Below are 13,621 nucleotides of genomic sequence, written 5' to 3' on the forward strand. Positions count from 1 at the left end.
TCTCAGATGTGTGTGCAGAGATAGATGGAAATGCTTGGTTAACACACAGGTTTGTTGCAGCTTTGCACAGAGAACTGAACTATGCATTGCTGATGAGGAACAATATGAGGAACACATCATAAATCATAATATATAACAAAATTAATTTATGACTTAGATTTGCTGTATTTCCAGACTTTATAATTTCTCTGTAGAATTCAACCAATTATTTTAATTGATTTGTTGTCAAATATTTTAGTATTGGGAGCTTTTTACACTCCTAAAAATGAAGTGAAGATCCCAAAGAGCTTGTTTTTATGCAGATTATGTCTATCAATATTTACTATATTGGAAATTAAAACTGAGAACATTTTAAAATATTATTAACATTTTAACCAAAAAATAACTATTTTCCAAGACAAAAAAAATTAGTGAGAAGAGTGGCATTGTTTTACATTTTTGTCAATCTTTTTAATGTCTGGCGTAGTCAAAGATAGCTCGGTCATCCTACTTTTTCATTCAGTCGGCTCGGATATGTTGTTTTGGTTGAAGTATATGAAAAAGATCCACCCTCGTGCACATACGCATTTAGAAAAAAAGGAACATTTTAATAAATTTTGCAGGTAATTGTGAATATTCTTTTTTTATATTACATCAAAAGTCAATAAATATTTTTAAAGATTAGTTTCAATGTGGAATTCAAAACCATGTTAATAAATTTTTCATACAATTACCTTAAAATCCATTAATTTTATGCACTTTAATGGGTCTTTTACCCACGTTCTAATGTAACACTATGCATTGCCATTTGGAATGTGTTAGTTCACAAAAGTTATGAAAATTTTCCAAATGCTGACACATATCTTTATACGGTAACAAAAATTTGCATTTATTAATATATAATATTAATAATGCTAGTATATATTAATATTTGTCGATATAACATTGATATAATTTAAAAATCTTTAAATATTGGAAAACTGCCAAGCTCATAGTGATAAACACAAGTCTTTCTAGAATTTTAATTTTTGCTTGAAATCTCAGATTTTAACATTGGCAAAAATATTGCCAGTTGTTTTTCTTAAAGTGTCAGCTTCCCTTTGTTCAATTTTCAGAAAATGTCTGCCAAATACCCAGATTTGAACATTCATGATTTGTCTGTCAGTCATTCCTTCAAGTGAAAATGGTGCTCCAAAAATAATGTTCTAAATCAAATAATCTCCTATGTTCTTTTTTTCAAGGCAGCATATTTTGATTGACAGCAGAAGTGCTTCATGAAGCAGACTTCTCATATTATCATACAGAACGTTAAAAAATTGTACCAACTGTGTACTAAAGAATAAATACAATAACAAATAGTACAATTTGGCGTTTTTGCCTTGATTTGTGTAAGGGCACTAGCAGCTTTACCCACCATTGCTTTTGTGCCATCAGTGCAAACATTAGCTCTGTTAAAAAGCTAAGTCTTTGATATTATTATAAATGTTGTTTTGACCTTCCAGACTCCCTGAAGAGGTCTCAGGAACCTCACCCCGCTGAAGTCAGTAGATCTCACTTTGAGAACCACTGGAGTAGACTACAGCTCACATAAAAACTCATCACATGTAATATGTGTTCTTCAGAAACAATGGCTCTGCAATTCTAAAGTGTGTGATTGCTGAGCAGATGACCTACCAGAAGGAAGACTCTTGACTGATGATCAAATGTGATGTGTTCAAATGCCATTTTCTTTAAAAATTGTGTTACTCTTATATGTCATCACATGGTAGATGATAGTAACCATGAGTGTGGGGACGGGGATGTTGCAGAGATCAGGGAGATGAGACTGGAAAGGCCCAGGATTCCCAATGACAGACCTGACCTAGTAGTTAGGAGGCAGTGCCCAACCCCCACATTTGGCAAGCAGTGGAAACACTAGGAGCAACTGCAAGGGAGAGAGGCCTGGAATCTGGCATTCCAGATAGCCTCAGGCAAGAGAGAGCTAGGGCAGGGATTGCTGACATCTGTGAGATGAGCATTTCCAAAGAGGACACTGTTATGCCTGAGGCCATGGGGGCCCCCTTGTTCTTATGGCTTAGTTGGCAGGACTTCCTTGTCAGCATCCTCCTAAATCCCTTCCAGCACATACTTCCATGCTCCAGTCCCACATTCACAATGAAATTTCAAGGAAAAAACTAAGTAGCTTCTCTCCTCCTCACCCCACAAAATTGAACCTCCAGATCTTGAATAAAGATCTCATGGTTTGGCTCTAAGAACTCACATTTATAGTACAACCTTGCACTTTTTATTTTTGGTGTGAATCACTTACTCTTTTTTTGATGTTGTATGTTTTAAACTCTCACTTTTATTATTCAGAAATAGCATCTCTCTTTCCATGGATTCTGCTGAGATTTTTTTTTTTGCTACTGTTTAGTTAACAAGAAGGAACATCTTAGGTAAGGAGTATACAAGGTCTTTTGTGTTAGGAACAGAAAATACGTGAGAGGCACTGTGAAAAAGTTCTCTCACATACCCTACATAATTTTATCTGTAAGCAATTCTTGTGATATTAATAATATCTAATAAGTAATTCCAATTTATAGCTGAGGAAATTGAGGCATTTAGGGTTTATCAGTGGTCAAATGGGCTTTTGAATACTCTCAGCTCAATGTGTTTTCTCTTAGGTCAGTGGTTCTGGGGATTTCAGGACCTAGGCTCATGTTCCACCTCCCTGTCTACCACCATCTCCCACAACAAAATCCGATTCAATTTTTATTTATATGTTGCTATCTGGAATGTTAATTAGAAGAGTGACAATGACAACAAATATCAGTCAGCAACAAGAAAGTTTACTAGAAAAAGTTTACTAGAAAAGCTTTTTTATGGTGGCTTTTAATTACAAAAATATGTTCCAAATGTGCACTTTTTTTAATATAAATATTGAGTATTGATTCACTAGCCCTTTCTACCCTAGCTAGCAGATACCACATTTAATTAATGCCTGGAAGCAGAACTCTTAACTCTTTCAATTTGATTGTTGGACCTATATTTGTATTATAGAAAGTACTCTATAATTTAATACTTAATTTAAAATGTGCTACTTTGAATTGATCCGTGACCCCGGTCGCCTTGTTTCCCCTATCTTTGTTCTGTAGAAAGAGCTTCTGTTGGATTTTGATTTATAATACTAAATGTACTCTGACAGAATCATAGCCCAAGCCTCAATGTTCCTAAGGCTTCATTCAATTAAAGGTAGAAATGAAATTAAGAAGCTTCCTGCAGCACAGAGAACATCCATACTTGGTGAAACATTTTATTGGAATAGCTATGGCTTCTACCATTGCTTATTTCTACTTTTGTCATTACCCTCCATCTCTTGTCCAGGCATTTAGCTCATTATGGATACTTAAATTATTGATAATAACTAATTATCACTTAATTAGAACATTGTGATAAAGAAGCCAAAGTTGCAGCTGCCTATCTGTTGACGTCATTGGTTTCAGTTTGCACCAGCCCCAATTCACCATCTTGCATCATGGATTCCACAGGTTCACAAAGGGGACTAAGCAAGAAATGAGAGCTGACTCCCTAAAAGCCAACACTGTTTTCAAACACCTTCCAACATGCTTTTTTGTTAATAAGGAATCACAAGCATGATCTAAAAAGAGCACGTAATTCTTATTATGTCTTGAATTTGTACAGAGCGTATCTAACTGAGGAAATCAAAGCACCATTGAATGATCTTGAATTGTTTTAACAACTGTTTATTCAGTGCCTATAATGTTTAGGACATGCTAGTCACTGAGGGGGATATAAAAATGAATAAGTCCTGGTCCCTGCCTTATTGAAGCCTAAATTAAAGGCAGGAAGATAATAATAATTATAAAGTATATGTCATTGTTAAATCTTATGTTGAAGATACTGTTCTAAGCAATGTATGTATATTATCTTATTTTCTCCCTAACTACTTGAGTAGGTAATATTATCCCCACTTTACTGACAATGAAACTGAGGCTCAGGAAGAGTTAATGATTTACCAAAAGGTATTCAGTGCCTGAGCTACGACTCAAAAGCATGCCTCTTTAATTCCAAAATTAACCATCATGCTACGAAGTATAAAGACTTAAAATAGTAAAACAAAAAAGATAAAAATATAGCTCAAGTATTTGTATACTTTTCCAGAACATGCATACAATAAGAAGTCACAGAAACATCGATAATATTCAAATTCTGTTTTTTCTTCATTTGTACCCATAGAGTATCTGGCTGCTGCCCCTCTGAAATGTATACCTCCTTCTCAGTTATTTTTAGGAATCTACAGAGGAGATTCAGTCTCATGTGTGCTCACAAACCACCTGATCTGCTGCATTCATCAGGAGGTACCTAGCTGAGGCCTAGGAACATTAAGAGTTAGAATGAGACCTTGAAGGACAGGTTGTCTTATCCTAGCTATAACAGAAGATAGGCTCTCTACTGGCTACATCAGTGGAGTTGAAAGAATGCACAAATAATTCCATTAGTCTCTACTTAGTTTTGGGGTGCCCTCAGAGATAGTCACTCACATATATACTCAGAATGAACCTGGTCCCCCAAATCTCTGTCATTACTAAGGGCTTTCAAAGGGTCATGCTTTAGTTAGAGCTTGAATCAAAAACAAGAAAAGCATATGCAAATGTAGAATTGGAGAAGTTGCCATTTTTTAGGAAAATGGAATTTTTTAGTTTGGTTTCTGTGACAAAGACAATGCCATATGTTCACTACACTTTCTGAGCACAGAGAATGAATGCATTGCCCAACTTTCTTTGCAGAACAGTTATGAACTAATGGAATATGAATAAAAGTAATTAAGCCATTTGTTACCTCGATCACCAAAAACATCTCCCTCAATTCTAACACACTCTCTTCTCCCTTTGTGGTGACCTTAGAAATCACATGTCCATACAAAATAATAAATAACAGACAAGGATACAACTCAATTTACACCAGCAAAATAAGCTAAGGACAGATGACTGGGAAGCCGAGGACACATGTCCCAGTAAAAAGTCACAATCCTTGCCTCGTTTCTGGACCTGAGCCAGTTTTCAGATCCAGACCCACAATTGGAGATGTGGACAAGTCCCCAGGAGGAAGGACCCAGATATACCATTAAGAAGGAAGCATATCACCCAGTGAGCCTCTTATCTGATGATAGCATATTCCACATTTAGGGATACTTTGCCAGCCCATGTACTGGATGATACAAAAAACTGCCAGATTTTTGTGTGGCCTAGAGCAAAAAAGGGTTCTACAGGAGGTTCAGTCTATGGTAAAAGTAGCCCTGCCACTATGATCTGTTGACACTTCGGTTTACAAAGTATCAGTACAAGGCATACTTTGTTTTATTGAGCTTCGCTTTATTGTTTTTCATAGATGTTACATTTTTTATAAATCTAAAGAAAACCCTCCACCAGCAAGAAGATTACAACTCACTTTATTGTGACACTTTATTGCGGTGGTCTGCAACTGAATCCACAATATATCTGAGGTATGCCTTTTCCTGAAAACAAATGAGATTTTACTTTTTATTTTTGACTTTAAACTTTTCTAATAGCGTCTAGTAGGGCTGATATAAGTCCACCAGAAAGGGACAAATGAAGATGGTCATAACGGGAAAATATGTGAACAAAGTGAGTTCACAAAAAAAGCATTGGCTTGTCATCAATGAACAATAGCAGATAAAATACTGTTCTTCAACTCTTTAGAAAAGTCTTTGGGTGCAATATCGCCTTTCCCTCCTGATGTGCTTCCCTTCAATTTTTAATTGAAAATTTAATTGAATTCAAAAGAGCAGAATAGGCCCTCAGCATTCACACTTGAAGTATAATCAGCATTTAATTTGTTTAAATGCATGGCTAAATGAAGAGACATTACATAATAACACATGGCATATGTTTTTATCATTTTTCCCTCTAATATTTATGACATGGAATTAGAAATAATAACATAAAATGGGAGGTTTAACTTGATGACTTGGAAGCCCAATCAGAACAACCCAACTCTGGTTTTTCTTGAAATGATGATTAGTCAACATTACCGTACTTGAAAACCCACCCCAGAGTTGATGCAAAAGTCTGTCTTTTCCTACTGGGCCCAAGGGAAAAAGAACAGACATGAGGCATATACAGAGACAACTTCCAACCCATCTACACTTTCTTATAACCACCAGTATACTCCCTTAGGAAACCTCAAAGGATTGGCGACTTGATTCTAGAACAGGAGAAGTGAAAACATTAAGATGGTGTTTGGTTTATTAGTGCAACGAGGGAAAGAGCAATTTCTATGGATAGCAGATAGCAAATTTTAGCAACAGGAAGTGGAACGGGTAGGTTTGGTGGTGGAAAAGAAAGGTCTCAGGTAGTAAGGCACCTGGTGATCAAGACATATCCCTTCCAGCCCTTTAGTGACTTGGCAACCCATCAAACCATGACAGCCAAACCAGTAATTTGGAGCTGCAAGATCTCCCTACAGTCCCATAGCAGGATTTAAAGTAGGTAGATTATACCATGTTCCTTTATAGTGGGGAATTGTATCCTGGAACACTGAGTTAGAATTGTATTAATTATTTTTTCTTTAACAGTATTAAACATATTAGTTTGATTCTATTGAACCATTAGCCTTGTACTGAATATTCAAGTTACAACAGGTTTTTGGTTACTAGGTTTTCTAAACCGTAGGTCATAACCAGTTGAATGTTTAGGAACCATGTTATTGGGTTGTACTAGCATTTTTTAAAAAAGAAAAAAAATACAATAGGTAATAAAATACATTACTCGAACTAAGAGCAATATGAATCTTTTGTTTCCTCTGCGCGTGCATGTGTGTGTGTGTGTGTGTGTGTGTGTGTGTGTGTGTCTGTGTGTGTGTGTCTGTGTAGTCACATTCCAGTTCTAGATGTTGAATCAGGTCCATGGAGCAAAAATCAGTTCACTGAAAGTGAATTTGCCCCAAGCCAGTTCACCAAAAATCAATTCCACAAATAATCTATTCACTGACACATCAGTTTATTTCTCTTACTGGAAATGTTTCTCACATTCTAGTTTCCTTTAGCTACAGATTTATTAGACTTGTCAAACGACTATCAATTTTGGCTACCACTCTCACAATTTAGATTCTTCTGTCCGTTCCTTCCCCTGACCATGTGGATGGCTCTTGTAGTAACACAACTGCAATGAATTTTCTAACAAATTTTAGCACATTTATTCCCCAATAATTAATTTTAAAAATCTTTAAAATAATATCATTAACCAATGTTACCCCAATACATTTAATTTAAGTTTTTTATTTTAAAAATTATATTTTTTAAATTTCAGCAAATTTGTCATTTAGCAAACTGACTTATAGCAAACTGACCTGTGACCTGCTCTTATAGCAAAGACCCTCTCTCCTTAGGAAATACATTTTCAACCATTTTCATTCATAAAGGCCTCTCTGTTCTCTGGTCTCTTGTACATTTTCGCTTTGAATCACACTGTACATTATGATATGCTATTCTCTAATTCTTTATACCACATAATAGTACCATAATACGTGGGTATAAACTATGATATATGTATACCATATGTATGTGTGTGACTGCAAACTTAAGAGTAAGACTGTCTGGGTTTGAATCTGACTCTGCAACTTAGTAACTGTGTGACCTTGAACAAATTACTAAATCTTCCTGCACATTGCTTTCCTGATTTATGAAACGAGCGTAATAAAGGTACCTACTTTGTGGGGGCAGTGAGAGGAGTGAATAAATTAAAATATGTAAAGTACTTAAAATAGTGTCCGGAACACAAAAACTACTGTATAAGTGTTAGTTATTATATGTCTATATAAAATAGCATATATAAACAACTTGTAAATAAAGTAACTTTAGAATTACAGATTTGAATTTCTTTTTACTTATCAGCTATTAATATTCAAAGTCTAATGTCATCTATTAAACAAGAACTGTTTATAGAAAAATTACTATATCCCCAGCTATGTGGTACTGAGGGGGCAAAAGTGGTATAAAACAAAGGAGTTTACAGTATAGTAAAAACAATACTGACATGAAGCAGTTCATGCGAATGACAGCCTTGTACAAATAAAGTGCTAAATTCTACAGTTACATAATTAGAAAACAGTGCAGTATATAATAATGTGTTAATTGTAGGAGATGGACAATGTGTGCAATATAATATTAATTATATTAATTATAATATAATTTTAATATAATTATATTACGTTGTAATATAATTATAATAAATTATAATTTTCTCTAAGTACACACTATTCTCTTAATAAACCAACTTGAGATTGGCACCTTAGTGTCTCTCCTCCACAGCAAGCCCTAAGCCTTTTCTAGTTTTTCTTTAAAAAATTTTTCTTTCAATTTTCTCCCACTTTTTATCCATTTCCATCCTCTCTACTAGAGTTCAGTTGTTCCTGGATTATTGCAATTGTTTTCTGGGTGATTTTCCCAGCTCCTCACCCCTTCTCTTCTTTCTTTTTTCTTCCTTCCTCCCTCCCTCTTTTCCTTTCTTCCTTTCTTTTACTTTCTTTTTTTTTTTTTTTTTTTTTTAGTTTTATAAATAAAATTAGTTTAAGGACTCAAATAGTTTAATAAATTTTTATGAAAAACAATGGTTCCCTGCCTTCCTTCCCACTATTCTCCCCTTATTAAACAATTGTCACCTTCTTTATCTGCTTATTTTTATGTTTATCTTCACGTTTCTTTTAGCAGGCTTTATTACACTTCTTGATTATTCAGGTTAGGAATTCTCTGATGTCTTTCCACCAGAATAGAAGAGGATTTAATTCCCTTCCTTTCTTTTATCCTCATCATACAGACCCTATCCTCCCAGCAGAGTTAAATTGTAATTTGGGTTATCTAAGAATTCAGTGTTTATGTTATTATGGTCATTATTCACAGTTAATCTATTTTAAAAAAATTGTTTTCTCCGAAGGTAGTGTAAGTTGTTGTTGTTATTATGTTTGGGGCTTCTAAATATCTTAATCCAGTTCTGCTCCTCAGAGATAGTTATTAATTCATCTTTTAGAAGCTCAGGATTTACCTTCAACCACTATATACACAGAAGTTTCGTTCCCGGGAATGTATATTCATCAAGATTATCCCTGCAATGCAACATTTCCTTTCAAATGTTAACGTCCGGTGTCTTGCACTCCTCTGGAGGGTCTAGTAAGAAAGCAACTTCATGCATTTCAATCCTCAGAATTCCCAGGTGGCCGACACCTGCAAATGTCCTCCTTTGTCCATAAGTGAACCCCCTGGGGTACTTTGTAATTCAGGCCTCACAATGAACCTGCCATCAAAGAATCCCATCAAACGTGCTCTTGTTGGTCTTTTCCTTAAACCTCTTACTTGTGCTGGTGACTACTCTTATCACATAACATGCCACAGTAGCCAGCTGAAAATCTCTGCTTATGTTCTTACCTTCTCCCCATCAAGCCTATCAGAAGATTGGCTGACCCTTTGTTAATTCCTCTGGTGGGAGATAAAAAATTTGTTTTGCTGCAAGTTTTATTGCACTGAGATTGTGGAACTCCCCCCACTCCCAGCCAGGCTAATAATTGAGCACCTTTCCGATAGATATGATTTAAACATTTGGTCAATATTCATCTAATGGGAATGTAGAACAAACAATGCTCTACTAATAAAAACTGAATACCTCAGTTTATTTTCAAAATACTAAGAGTATTCAAAAGTGGTATAATACAATATTTATTACATGCATTAATAGCAGGTTATCTTATTTGGACTTGTCAGTCATGTCAGTTTTCTGTCACTTTTACTTGAATAGCCTTGGTCATTTACGTTTGCTACGGATAAGTGGACATTGTTACAAACTCTGTTCAAAATAGACATGGGGGTCCTTTCCACACACCACAACTTTTATATTAGCAGGACGTGACCCAATTTTTTCGGCTTCTTGTCAGCTTTTATGGAAAGTCTTTTTGTTATTTTTCTAAACAGATAATTTCTTTAGATATATATTATATGGTTTAAATTTAAGAAAATAAATCAGTTACAAAGACAACTATTAATAAAATATTCTATTTGAATTCCCCACCAAAAAGAAAAAAAAAGGAAGGAAGGAAGGAAGGAAGGAAGGAAGGGAAGAAGGAAGGAAGGAAGGAAGGAAGGAAGGAAGGAAGGAAGAAAGGAAGAAAGAAAAAAAATAACTCAGTTTCTCATTCCAAGTAAATCCATTCGTTATGTATCATTTGCTTTCAGAATTTTAGCTGACAGTCACAGAAGGTGTCTGGCAGCCACTGGCCACTGGTCTCAGGGTTTCTGCTGTGGTGGCATCAGGGAACCTGTTGCCACCAGGCATTAGACTATAAAAATAGTCAACAGAAATAGTCTAATGCCTGGTGAGAAAAAAAAATTTGTTTATAAATTAAAATTTACACTCTACCTAATTGGAGAGTGAAACCAAATGTATATTTTGTAAATTATGAAAGGAGTTGTGTGTGGAAAATTTATGTAGAAAAAATTAAAATATATCTATATCTCACAATTATCATTTGTATAAATTAAGAATATATATATATATGTATATATATACACACAGACCTATAGCTAAAACTATAAAACATAGGTGTATGTTTTATAGTTTTTTTTTAAGTGAGGCAACCCTTGGTTAATCTCACAGATTGCAAGGACCTTATCAGCTTACAATTTTTTTATTTTTTACACTTATAACACTATAGGCGTAAAAAAATCACATTTATTTCAATAGCAAGTGCGAATACACCAAATCAGTTCACAAATTTTCAAGATGCAGCTTAAGTATAATAAAAACTTGTTTTTCAGAGGTGGCTCCATGGCGTAGTGATTAGCACATCCGCTTTACACACAGAAGGTCCTAGGTTTGCACCCCAAGTGCTCCAGGCCCCAGGTGCAGGTGTGTCAGGCTAGGGCGGGGGAGGAGACACCCTACCTTCAGAGATCCAGTTCTTAAGGAGAGACAGTAACATTCAGGTGAGGGGTGGAAGTGTGGGGGGAGGGAGGAATTAAAAGAGGGGGAAATAAAAAATCCTGATTTTCAAAAATTAAACAGTAAATGGCAGAAATAAAGCTTCATTTTAAAAAAAATTCAAGAAACTTGAAAACATTTAAACTAAAATATTCCATTTACATCAATTCAGAATTGCTTTAATTTATAGATGCCAGTAGTACATTGGGACCTGAAAGGACTTCTTAAAGAAAATCACCCCAGCTCCAGACAAGAGTGGAAATTCTTGGTGTTGGCTATTCTTGATTTTGCAGCCCCACTCATATTGTATCAGATGATGTCATTCAACCCATATTTTGATCTTTAAGCAAATCCTAAAAAATGTTTAAAGTTCAAGATGAGGCCAACATCCACTATTAAGAGTTTTTGAAATGGCCACTATATATTTTAAAGAATTAAAGACCAATTTCAATTTTAGGCCCACAGTATTACTGAGGGAAAGACATAAATTAATCCTTCTTCCCTTTACTTTATGTAAACCTTTCTGTAAAGTTAAGAACATGGCCTTTAAAATGTCCTTACTTATTTCTACATATACGAAACTTGAATGGAAAGTAGAAAAAGTTCCCACTAGAAAGATAAAGGTTATTTTTTTTTCATCATTTAACTGCCAAGACACATGTTTATTTCTACTCCCTAGAAGCAAGGTTAACTACTAGTTTTAATTCAGGAAAAATATGTATCTTCAAGAAGGTTTACATATTTATTCAGTCTTTTTCTCAATCTTCTTCATCTTTTTAGTGTAGGCAATAAATTGAGAGTCTGTTCCAAAAATCCTATCCCACCATGTGAATGTTGAAGCATAGTTTCTAATGAAGGTCATGTGGTGAAAATCATGATGCCAAGAACCATCATAAAAAGGCATGAGATTTAAAGGGTTGAGAGGAATATCCTAACCACTGTGGACATCAATAGTTCCTAGCAAATGAATGGCCATCCATGCCCAAAGAACTATAAGATCACATAAAAGAATAATTCCAATGAAAAATCCAAGTTCCAAGAATTAGAGTTTCCAGGGGATGTGCATATTCAGCTTCCATCCCAAATGGAGCCTGAAACTCATGATGACTTTCATGAATATATTTATATATTCTTTTGTCGCGTAAGAGTCTATGTACGAAATAGTGCCAGGTACCTTTAATCATCGCACAACCAGGGCATCTTGCCAAAAGCCTATACCATCTTGGCATTCTTTCCCAATCCTAACGAATGTTGAAATACTCTAAAATAAGTTCCACAAATCAAAGGAAGATGGATACAAAAGGATTAAAGGGAAGTACTTTAAAGCATTTCCTTTGGACTTCCCATGTTTCTGGTTTATCCTTCTGAATTTTATACTTTTTCATGTAAAGTATAAATTGAAACAAAAATCCAGGTAAACTGAGCAAGAAATAAAGGGCCTCATAAACTATCAGGGATCCCCATATTGCAATCTAGAACTTTGTATAATTATCTAACATATAGTTCCAAGCATTTTTCAATGGTTTTTGCAGAGGATTGTCAGCTAAAGGTAAAACTGCATAATCCACAGTCAAGGATGCTGAACTAAAGATGCTGACACTTCCATTTATTGCCATTTTTCAAATCTCTGCAGACAGCTTTATAATTCTAAGAAATTCTCTTCCTGACCCCTCACCTGGATGATTGTGTGGAGACTGTTTTATAATCATTTTTTAGATATGACATCAAAAGTACAAGCAACAACAACAACAAAATAGACAAATTGAACTTCATCAAAATGAAAACTTTTGTGTTTCATGGGACATTATCAAGAAATTTAAAAAAAAAATCCTGATAAGCAATTTGTATCTAGAAAATATAAAGAATTCTTTTAACACAATAATAAAAGACAACCAAATGTAAAAATGGGCGAAGTGTTAGAATAAACATTTCTCCAAAGAAGATATACACCAAAAGCCACATACTGTATGATTCTCCTTAGTAAAATGTCGAAAAGAGACACATCCATAGAGACAGAAAGCAGATTAGTGGTTGGTTGCCAGGAGCTGGGCAGAGGGGGTTTGCAGAGTAACTACTTAATGGGTACAGAGTTTCACTGGGAATGATAAAATTGATTCTGGTGATGGTTGCACAACTGTGAATATACTAAAAACTATTGAATTGTACACATTAAACTAGTGAATTGTATGGTGTATGAATTATATCTTGATAAAGCAGTTACAAAAAATACTTGCAGACAAAATGATATCTGTTTTGTAAAAACACATGCAAATGTAACCATACATGTTAAACACATCAAATAGATCAGAATGGCTATCTATGAGGGAAGAGGGAAAAGGGAGTGAAACATGGGTATAAAGGGTATAAGTAACTGCAAAATTTAAAAAGAAAGAGGGAGAGAGAGGGGCATTGCACCATCTTTGATAGCGTATTATCAACTGAGGTGTACGATTATCTCAGCCTTCTATATCTGTGTTTAAAAAGAGAAAAGACAAAAATTTTAATTAAGTTTAATTGCACAATATTTTCAATATTTTGAGTGGTAGATGTTTTCGGTCTCCCCAGAGACTGACTCCTTGAAGACATATAAATAGCCAAATAGTTTTGACTTAGTGTTGTCTTAACATCAGAGCGAGGGAACTCTCTTGCCTAACTGG

General features: G+C 34.9%; 1 pseudogene; it reads right to left on the reverse strand.

Moving 5' to 3' along the window:
• Nucleotides 1-11,706: 11,706 nt before the first annotated feature.
• On the reverse strand, nucleotides 11,707-12,580 carry LOC120608294 (methylsterol monooxygenase 1-like; annotated as a pseudogene).
• Nucleotides 12,581-13,621: the final 1,041 nt, after the last annotated feature.

The sequence above is a fragment of the Pteropus medius genome, unplaced genomic scaffold (assembly GCF_902729225.1).
Source record: "Pteropus medius unplaced genomic scaffold, Ma_sr-lr_union100, whole genome shotgun sequence".
In the NCBI taxonomy this organism is placed as follows: Eukaryota; Metazoa; Chordata; class Mammalia; order Chiroptera; family Pteropodidae; genus Pteropus; species Pteropus medius.